The sequence below is a fragment of the Cynoglossus semilaevis genome, chromosome W, assembly GCF_000523025.1.
Source record: "Cynoglossus semilaevis isolate Cse_v1.0 chromosome W, Cse_v1.0, whole genome shotgun sequence".
Classification (NCBI taxonomy): Eukaryota; Metazoa; Chordata; class Actinopteri; order Pleuronectiformes; family Cynoglossidae; genus Cynoglossus; species Cynoglossus semilaevis.
This window is the reverse complement of record NC_024327.1, coordinates 6,098,963-6,109,268: the sequence shown is the minus strand read 5'-3', so window position 1 is coordinate 6,109,268 and position 10,306 is coordinate 6,098,963. Positions and strand designations below refer to the sequence as shown.

At 39.8% G+C, this 10,306-nt stretch overlaps 1 protein-coding gene across 1 annotated transcript in view; it reads left to right on the top strand.

Moving 5' to 3' along the window:
- Positions 1-2,403: 2,403 nt before the first annotated feature.
- The window catches only part of LOC103397045 (cytospin-A-like), a 53,244-nt gene continuing 45,341 nt past the window's right edge, over positions 2,404-10,306 (top strand). The window contains 1 exon segment of the mRNA XM_008335296.3: positions 2,404-2,580. The gene's annotated coding sequence lies outside the window, so the exon portion shown is untranslated.

The following is a 10,306-nucleotide window of genomic DNA, read 5'->3' as shown; positions in this document are numbered from 1 at the left end:
CCTTTAATTTTCTCAAAAATCGACAGTTTGCCTTATAATCTGGTGCACCTTATATATTACTTCTGGTTGTGCTTGCAGTCCTCGAACCGATTTTATAAAGCCAAACCACACAGCGCATCACACATGATGGCACACAACTGAAGCACACTGGGTGCCACTTTGTCACAATTAGAAGATGCTCAACAACACTTATTATAGTATGGCAAATCCGTGCAATGTCGCGTGGTGCCTCCCAACATCCGAAGACTGCGTTGTGTTTTTGTATTGTCGATGTATGGTGCGATGCAGGAGGACTTTTTGTGGTCAAAAACTCTTTTTATTTCTCCTTTTTTTCTCTCTCTGCAAAACTACATCCGCAATTCCGCACGGAACAGCGTCAAAATAACAATACGGTGACCATCCAAAACAAAAATAGTGACAACCTCCTGACTCTGGAGGGGCGTACAAAAACAGCATTGCCCTCCTGTGTCCAATTTAGGTCACTACCCTTTTCCACAAATCTCCGTCCCTATTGATCTGTGACTCCATGCGCGCCCTTCTCACCGATATTGTCAAAACCCAAGTGAAGCAAACTAATTCGGGGCTTGCCATCATTCCGGGTGGATTGACCAAAGAATTCCAACAGCTAAATATTGGTGTTAACAGGGCGTTCAAAGTTAAATTGCGAGCTGCGTGGGAGCATTGGATGACAGAAGGCGAACACACATTCACCAAGACAGGGAGGCAACGCCTGGCGAGTTACGCCACTCCCTGGTAATGGATCGTGGATGCCTGGGCTAATGCATCAGTCTCAAATGTTTCACGAAGGCTGGAATCATTACTGAACCCCTAATTAACAACAACGAGACTGACTCGGATAATGACGAGAGGGATCCGGACATGCTTGATTGTTTCGCTGAAAATAGACCCGTTCATTGATATTGCGCCTTATGGTCCGAAAAATACTCTAACTTTCCCTTCAGTGTTTTTATGTTGTGTACCTTTCCAGCACCAGGGCACACTGCTGTAGACGGACGAACACTTGCACATGTTCTAAGGTACCAAATGTTACTTTAAAGTAGAAAAAAGCACAAATATTTACTCTTTTCCACATTCCACAGTTACAAACTGGGTTCATCATCCACGTACGCTGTAGGATTGTTTTAGTGCTATAAAATATTTTTTTCTTTTGCCAGATCATTACACATGGTAGCACAGACCATATTTTAGTGCTGTTGATTGGTGTAAAATAAGCAATTCGTTTTATTAAATTCCAAGATAAGCATTGACCAGGGGTTCTGTGCAGTATCTATGCCATCCATCCATCCATTTTTGTCCGCTTATCCGTTAAATAAAAAATTGATAACAGTCTCCTGTTTTGTGTGTGTGGTTTTCAACTTACTTATGAATTGTTTAATTATGCTCATGAAAACTGTTCTGTCCTGTTTTCCCCCTTCTTTTATGGGTCGCCAGAATAAGGAACCCATACATTTTTCAGTTTAAGAATATATAAAACAATGCTGGAGACAGATGACTGTGTTCTGATGTTGGTGGAAATACTGAAGATGAAGGTTAAATTAATAATGATAAGAAACAAGGCGGTGATGATGATATTGGAGACGAAAAAAGGGGGACGGTGAGTAAAATAATGACAATGAATAGTTGTTATAGCTGGTATTAGCCCGCAGAGGGCGCAGGCAGGGACTGACCAAGCTACTGCTCCTGGTGCAGAAACTTAACAGTAGTGATGTTCGATACCACCAATTTCCTTTCCGATCCGATACCGAGTAAAATTCGGGCTGGTATCGCATATACCGTTATCGATATTTTATCATTTGTCTTTTAAATAAAACATGTGTATTTCAAATCATAGCTTCTTTAAGAATCCGAGGCTGAGGTTTTTATTTATTTATTTATTTTAAACTCTGGAGTGTACTGAGGTAGCTGCCTCATTTACTATACAGTCAACACAACAATAGAAAACCTTGAGAACACAATCATATAAAATATGTCAAAACAATGTTTCAAACTCTGAAAACATGTTATTTGTAAAACAAAAATAAATAAAAAAATAAAATAAATAATCTGAGGAGCCATTTGGGACCCGAAAGAGTCGGATTTTTTCAGTGAACCGAGCCAAAAGAACCGGTTCTCCAAAAAAGAGCCGAAATTCCCATCAATAGTGACTGAGTGAGAGCACGGAGTAGAGCCCCTGTGCTTACGCATGACGCACACACCCAGGCGGAAGAAGAAGTAGTCCCACCAACCGAGCGTCACTTAGACAACATCTCAATAATTTGGATACTTTTCACCATGTTTCTGTTTAGGATACACCTCATCTCAGAATGCGTAAGTATCAAAAGTATCGATATTTTGATTTCAGAATCGATTTCAGAGCATAAAGATCCAGAATCGGAAGTATCGATATTTCAGGATCGATCCGCACATCACTACCAACAACAGAGAGGAGAGGAGCTGACATATAAGACCGATGCTCACAGTCCTCGTTTCTAGTTGAGGGAACTGTTCACGATCTCGGATGGATGTTTACATGACCTTCGATCAATCTATCTAAGACGGAGAATTAGGGGGCAAACACAGGTATGATTCTTTTGGTGTACTTTACGCTGCTTCTCGTTTCTTCTCCGGCTATGCTAAGAGTCTTAGCCCAACTTTAGCATTAGCCTCCTGAAGCCCAGAGTGGCAACAGAAACAGAGCAAAATTATTTACCCGAGAATAAACTAAACGAATATTGATAAAGTAGCAACAGTCATCTTGACAAAAGACTGTTTGTGTTTTCTGAGTAAGAGTTGTTTAACAGTTGAGTATTTCTTATTTTTAACTATTTATCTGTGTTGCTGTGGCACTGTCAAGGTAGTTTCATTAACTTTGACCTCTACCACGTAAAGTTTCAAAATAAGTGGTGGTGTTCCTCGTTTATGCACACAATTTGCGTTTAACTAAAGTATGGCTAATATTTGTTGCTTTCCTATGTGCAAGTGTTTCAGTAAACTTGTGCATGTGTGGGGTATCGCGAGTGTACTAATGGCTCTTATTTTGAATACGCGTTGTGAAACCGGAATGAAAGTTCCGAAATTCCCTGTATTCCCCACCAATTAGACGAAGTTGCCCCCTTAACAGCCTGTGGATATTTGTTTCGGAATATTTGAACTTGTGGACTAAGGACTCTACCAGAGCTAATATTAATCGCCTTGCTGCTAATATAGGTGTAGCTTAGACTGATGTAAATTCATCATCCATTGGACTAATGGTCCAGACACTTACAAGTTATGCATACTGTCAGGAAACTTTTTCTATTAGTTAGGACTGTAAAAAATGCTGTTAGTTCATACCCCAGTTTCCTAACACACAAATAATTTCAAATAAAGATCAAATAAAGATCTGATCAAATAAAGAATCAAATACGAGATCTCAAAGTTTTAAAAGTTTTACTTTCAGCAAGGAGTGCAGAACAATGGTTACATTCAGAACGGCACTGAGGAACTCCTCAGTGCTCAAAGCTTAAATACAGTTTTTTTACACACAAACTTCAATGGTCAGTACCTTAACCCTTTACAGTCATGTGGTGTTCTCGCGTAACTTCTGAGCACTGATTGATTGGTAAAGACTGTTTCAAACAAGGATTCTCCACCAACAGGAGCTACACTATATTACCAAAAGTATTCGCTCACCTGCCTTGACTCATACTATGAACTGAAGTGCCATCCCATTCCTAACCCAGAGTTCAATATGATGTCGGTCCACCTTTTGCAGCTATTACAGCTTCAACTCTTCTGGGAAGACTGTCCACAAGGTTGAGGAGAGTGTTTATAGGAATTTTTGACCATTCTTCCAAAAGCGCATTGGTGAGGTCACACACTGATGTTGGTCGAGAAGGCCTGGCTCTCAGTCTCCGCTCTAATTCATCCCAAAGGTGTTCTATCGGGTTCAGGTCAGGACTCTGTGCAGGCCAGTCAAGTTCATCCACACCAGACTCTGTCATCCATGTCTTTATGGACCTTGCTTTGTGCACTGGTGCACAGTCATGTTGGAAGAGGAAGGGGCCCGCTCCAAACTGTTCCCACAAGGTTGGGAGCATGGAATTGTCCAAAATGTTTTGGTATCCTGAAGCATTCAAAGTTCCTTTCACTGGAACTAAGGGGCCAAGCCCAGCTCCTGAAAAACAACCCCACACCATAATTCCTCCTCCACCAAATTTCACAGTCGGCACAATGCAGTCTGAAATGTACCGTTCTCCTGGCAACCTCCAAACCCAGACTCGTCCATCAGATTGCCAGATGGAAAAGCGTGATTCATCACTCCAGAGAACGCGTCTCCACTGCTCTAGAGGCCAGTGGCGGCGTGCTTTACACCATTGCATCCGACGCTTTGCATTGCACTTGGTGATGTGTGGCTTGGCTGCAGCTGCTCGGCCATGGAAACCCATTCCATGAAGCTCTCTGCGTACTGTACTTGGGCTAATCTGAAGGTCACATGAAGTTTGTAGCTCTGTAGCAATTGACTGTGCAGAAAGTCGGCGACTTGCTTGATTTTATACACCTGTGGCCAGGCCAAGGGATTAGGACACCTGATTCTGATCATTTGAATAGGTGAGCGAATACTTTTGGTAATATAGTGTAATATCCTGCATGTGTTGTTTTCATCACATACAATTCTTATGACTATAGGACTACAAGCCAGACGCAGATCCAGCCAAGTTCAAGTCTGTTAAGACAGGCAGAGGACCTCTGGGGCCCACCTGGAAGGTAATGGCTTTAATTTTAGTCCATTTGAACAGATGTTGCTTGACATCTTCTGTAGTGGCCTTGACTTTCCCCTAGTTGTTTCATTTTTGTTATCAGTACAATAACCTGATATACAGCAGCTCTCATACAACTAATTCAGGAGACTTTCTTGGGCAAAATTTAAAGCCTAAATAAGAATAACCAAAACTAGGTTGACCTAAAACATGCTCTTTATACGAGCGATTTAGTCATTTGGTCAGGCTTAGACCTTCCTAGTGTTGGGAAGGTAGTGTGTGACTACAAATGGCTACAAATCCATGTTGTAGATAAATGGGCACTATAGCAGATATGCAATTTGTGGTTTCCAAGGATTACAAACTGTGAAGGATGTCCGTTGTAATGTGCTTGAGTGTTCATAATTCATTGAACATAAGACACAACTGGTATTTTGTTGTTGTACGTTAATTTAAACATGACATCATCACTTTATCTAAAAAAATAGTTACATAGAAAGCACCTGGACAAAGTTCTGAAGAACTATGAAGGATGTTCTGAAGAACTGAAGAAGCCTCTTGGATGAAATGTGAATCATCTTAAAAAACAAAAACCTACTTTGTCCAGTTGCTTTCGATGTAACTATTTATTATTATTATTATTATTATTATTATTATTATTATTATTATTATTATTATTATTATTATTATTATTGGATTAAATGACCTGGGTGACTGAGAACCTACACAAACCATCATCACTTTATTTTTAAATATTTCTTCACACTCCCTAACATTATAAAAAAACACTTTTTATTAACAGTGTCCATACCTACCTTTACCTTTGTCAAATAAAACAAATCGTTTCCAAGTTGTTGTTTCCTCATAGACTGCTTAATTCCAGGTTCACCTAAAATTCAAATAATTTAGTCATTCATGACAAAAGTCAGAATTTGACCATAAGACTGGCTAAAGGTAGGTCACCATTTAATGGGCACAAGTTTATCAAGGTATAAACAACTTGCTGTAAATGTAACGTCTACTAGCTTTGTTGCTAGCATTACACGCATAAGTCCGTACATGGAATGCTTTGCCATTTTTACAACTGTTTGTCTGAAGCTTTGAATTATTCGTTGAGTCTGTATTTATTGCTCCTAAGATTATTCTGCCTTAATTGCAATTGTTTGAAGAGCTGTTTACCCAAATTCTGTTGTGGTTCAATTTGGAGATAATTGTGATGAAACCGTTGCTACAGAAATCTAATAAAATTGATTGTAACGCTTAGAAGAACAGCCTCTATCCGACAAGTCAAAAGCACAACAAATAAATCCTAAGCTGTGACCCTAGTTCTCTTAATGTGTTAGCGTACTGAAATTATAAAATTATTTTTTATGTTGACAATGTTAGACAGCTAGTTAAAGGGAAATGTGAGTATGGAAGTACAGGATTGCTCACATTTTTAATAGACTAATTTGTAGATATATTTTCACATCAAAACTAGCACCATCCCCTGTAATAATCAGAAGGTTAGAGCAATGTCATTACTACTGTTGAAGCTGAAGTTTGATGAAGACAAATCACCTCTTTCTCAGCTCTAATTGGCTGTAATGGACATTTTAGGTCCTGAGGCAGATAAAGATTAAGGTTTTTAGTGCAAGTGCAATCTGGAACAGATGGAAACAGGAATGGGCTATTTGCTTCAGACATTTATACATTTTGTCCAATAAAGGGTTTTAGTAGGCATTGTTGGCCTTCTCTATCTTTTTAAAAACTTTTTAATTGCCTTAGTTTCTGAAGAATAACCAGATTTAAAAATTTGAAAGTGTGCGATGTTAGATCCAATAATTCAACTGTCCATCCACTTTTAGTTGTTTTAATACACAAGCAGTTCACACATTATTTGCACTGACTGCATATAAGAGTTTATGTATACTCTTATAAGAGCTTAAAATGCCATCTCAACACCCAACCTGTGTTTGTGGAGGCTGCAATATCAGTCAGGGAAGCACAGTGTAAAAGTAATCTATGGCTGGCATCTATGGCCACAAGAAGGCCAGATGACAACAGAACGTTGCTTCTCCAATGCTGAAAATATGAAAACCTTAAAGACTTTAGTAAAGGACACAAAGTGTGACCAAAAAGAAAATGCTATGCTGTGGAGTTTAGATGTATAGCAGTGTAGATTATAAGGCTACACTTGACTTGTTTTTCCTCATCAGATGGTTATCAATTTTTATAAATTCATATGATGTGAATTTCTGGAATTCTTTTTGGGCTTCTGTCTCTCACTGTTAGAATACACATACGATTAAAATTATAGATCTTTGCATTCTTTGTAAGTGGGCAAACCTGCAAAATTAGCAAGGGGCCAAATACTTATTTCCCCCACTGTATATGACAACAGAAGCACAATCTGTCAGCTCCTTAGGGCAGTGAAACTGTTCTTTCTCTGCATGCACACATGCTTGTATATCACTTCCCCTTTGTATTTCTGAAAACAACTCAAAGCTCCTTTGAGCATGGGGAATGAAAAAGGGGAGAGAATAAATGTCACCGTAGAATGTTTTGATGTGGAATCTGTTATATGTGAAGTTCCTCCTTTTCTAAACCCACTGCAAATTTAGAAATGGTTCTCAGCCCCCACACCTCCTTCTCTATTGCACCCACGCTCCACCATGATCATAGAATCAAACGACAGTGGGTAGAGAGGTGATTGTGGCAGTGCTGTGACACTCAGAATGCAGAGCAGGAATTAAGTGATTAATTAAACAGCAGATCTCCCAGGGAAAATGATGTTTGTGTGTGAACTGCTCAAGGTGTGCAGGTCCTCTGCACTAATAATGCACTAAGAAGCCCCTTATCATGTTTAAGCTCAGTTTCATCTGCTTTCTTTGGCCACAAAGACATGCCTGTTGGGAGAGGTGTTGCTTTCGCAGCGTAAGCAGAGAAATTGGTTCTTTAAATGGAGTTTATCCACTTGCTGTGCTTCCCCACTGCCTTTTCCTAAGAGGGAGGCAAAGCAGTGCAAACATTTCAAAATCTTAATATTCATAATAATTTTAGCAACTTCCATACATAAAGTATTAGGGTTGTATATTTTTTTTTAATGATTACAATTTCCACATACTCTTTATGACTACCAGCGGAAAAACCTTCCTCATACAGCCCAACAGTTCCTTCCTAGGAACTATGGTGACTGATAGTGTTATCATACGTTTTCTCTAAATCTACTAAGACAGTGCAGTTCTTCCTGACCTTCTCTGCACTGTCAAAGCAAAATTGTAATTTTTTTTCTGGGCATAAAATCAAACTGCTGCTCAGTGATTTCCCATACCTTCATTGTCATCAACTGTATTTCTCTGTAGAACATCAGTTCTGTTAGGCATCCTCTCAATATACAGAATTGTTTTAAACAACCTGGTTAATAATTCCACTGCACTCTCTCCTTAACATGGCCAGACCTCCACGTGTGACCAACACCTGGAGGTTCCTCTCTTCATCCTTCTCAAAGCTGCCCTCACTTCCTTAAAAATCCCTGAAATTTCTGATTAGCCACCTGTCTTCTGTCTGTCTGTCTCTCTCTCTCTCTCTCTTTCTTTTCTTCCACAGTATAAAAAATGCTGTTAGTTCATACCCCAGTTTCCTAACACACAAAGAATTTCAAATAAAGATCAAATAAAGATTTGATCAAATAAAGAATCAAATACGAGATCTCAAATCTTAAAAGTTTTACTTGCAGCAAGGAGTGCAGGACAATGGTTACATTCAGAACTGCACTGAGGAACTCCTCAGTGCTCAAAGCTTAAATACATTTTTTTACACACACAAACTTCAATGGTCAGTACCTTAACCCTTTACAGTCATGTGGTGTTCTCGCATAACTTTTGAGCACTGATTGGTAAAGACTGTTTCAAACAAGGATTCTCCACCAATAGGAGCTATGTGAAATGCTGTAGTTAATCAAGTCAGATAAGACCATGCAGTTCGGATGTTTTTCTCTCTTTGTCTTTTGTTGGTCTTCCGTCGGTCTCCTTATTTGGGCAAAGACACCAGTTCTGACGGTTCAGTGTCCTGTCTCTATCTCCAAGTGTAACAGTCGGTACCATTCAGTGCTGTCCATATCATCCTGTTACGTAAACTATCAGCATGCACACCTGTCTTCAGCACTTTCCCTTTTAGTACAGCACAATAACAGCATTCAATAACAGTATAAATTGATATGGAAACTTAACATAATTAATATATTGTAAAGATTGAATAAATGTATTTACAACATCTTAACACATACACCCTTTCCCTCCCTCTCTCTGTCTTTGCCTGTTTTACTAAATCACACTTTACCCCACATACTTCACCATCTTTTTTTTTTTTTTTTTTTCTTTTTTCTCTTTAAGTAACCACAGATGTCGTCCAGCTTTCCTGGTACAATTTGGAGAAGTCAGTGATTCACATCAAACAGTGTTTTGGAGATATGACAAAGATGGTTCCACCTGGCTTGACTTTTAGTTTTGAATTCAGCAAAACTATCCGGTTCAGGGACAGGTACCAATAACATGCTGCTCATCAAAGAGCCTTAAGATTTATTATTTTGCATCATGAAGGACCCCACCCACCCCGCAAATGCTCTGTTTGTCCGCCTCCCCTCAGGAAGACGGCTACGGAGCATCAAAAGCAGGAACACCAGACTGAAGAACAGCTTCTTCCCTGAAGCTGTGAGACTGTTGAACTCCGGTGGACCCCTGTACCCCCCCGTCCCCCCCACATTGACTCTGCCAAATACCCCCTCCCCCACAACCACCCCACAACAGAAAATATGTGGGCCTGCACAACTATTGTCCCCACATTCGTCGCTCTTGTTGCCCAGACCAGGGCTGTTGTTCTTGTTCTTGTCTTTCACTCATGCACAATCGCCTCTTTCTCTCTTGCACTACACCGAACTATTCCCCTCTGTCACTTGTACTCGAGCCGGGACCAGGGAAACTAATTTCGTTCATCCCATGTCTAACATGTGTTGTAATGACAATAAAGAACCTTGAGTCCTTGAGTCCTATTACAAATGTAATAAGCAGTCCCATGCACTTCTTGATTTGTACAGTTGCAAACGCTGTGTATGTTTCCCTTTCTTTTTAGGTCAGTTCTACTTGTGCAGTGCATCTGGAATGTATTCACAGCGCTTCAGTTTTTCCACATTTTGTATGTTACAGCCTTATTCCAAAATGGATTAAATTCATTTTTTTCTTCAAAATTCTACACACAACACCCCATAATGACAGTGTTATAATTGTTGCAGATTTATTAAAAATATAAAACCTGAGAAATCATATGTACATAAGTATTCACAGCCTTTGCTCAATACTTTGTTGCTGCACCTTTGGCAGCAATTACAGCCTCAAGTTGTTTTAAATATAATGCCACAAGCTTGGCACACCTATCTTTGGGCAGTTTCGCCCATTCCTCTTTGCAGTACCTCTCAAGCTCCATCAGCTTGGATGGGATGTTCAATTGGATTCAGGTCTGGGCTCTTGCTGGGCCACTCCAGGACATTCACCGAGTTGTTGAATTCGCTGCTGAAGCCACTCCTTCGATAT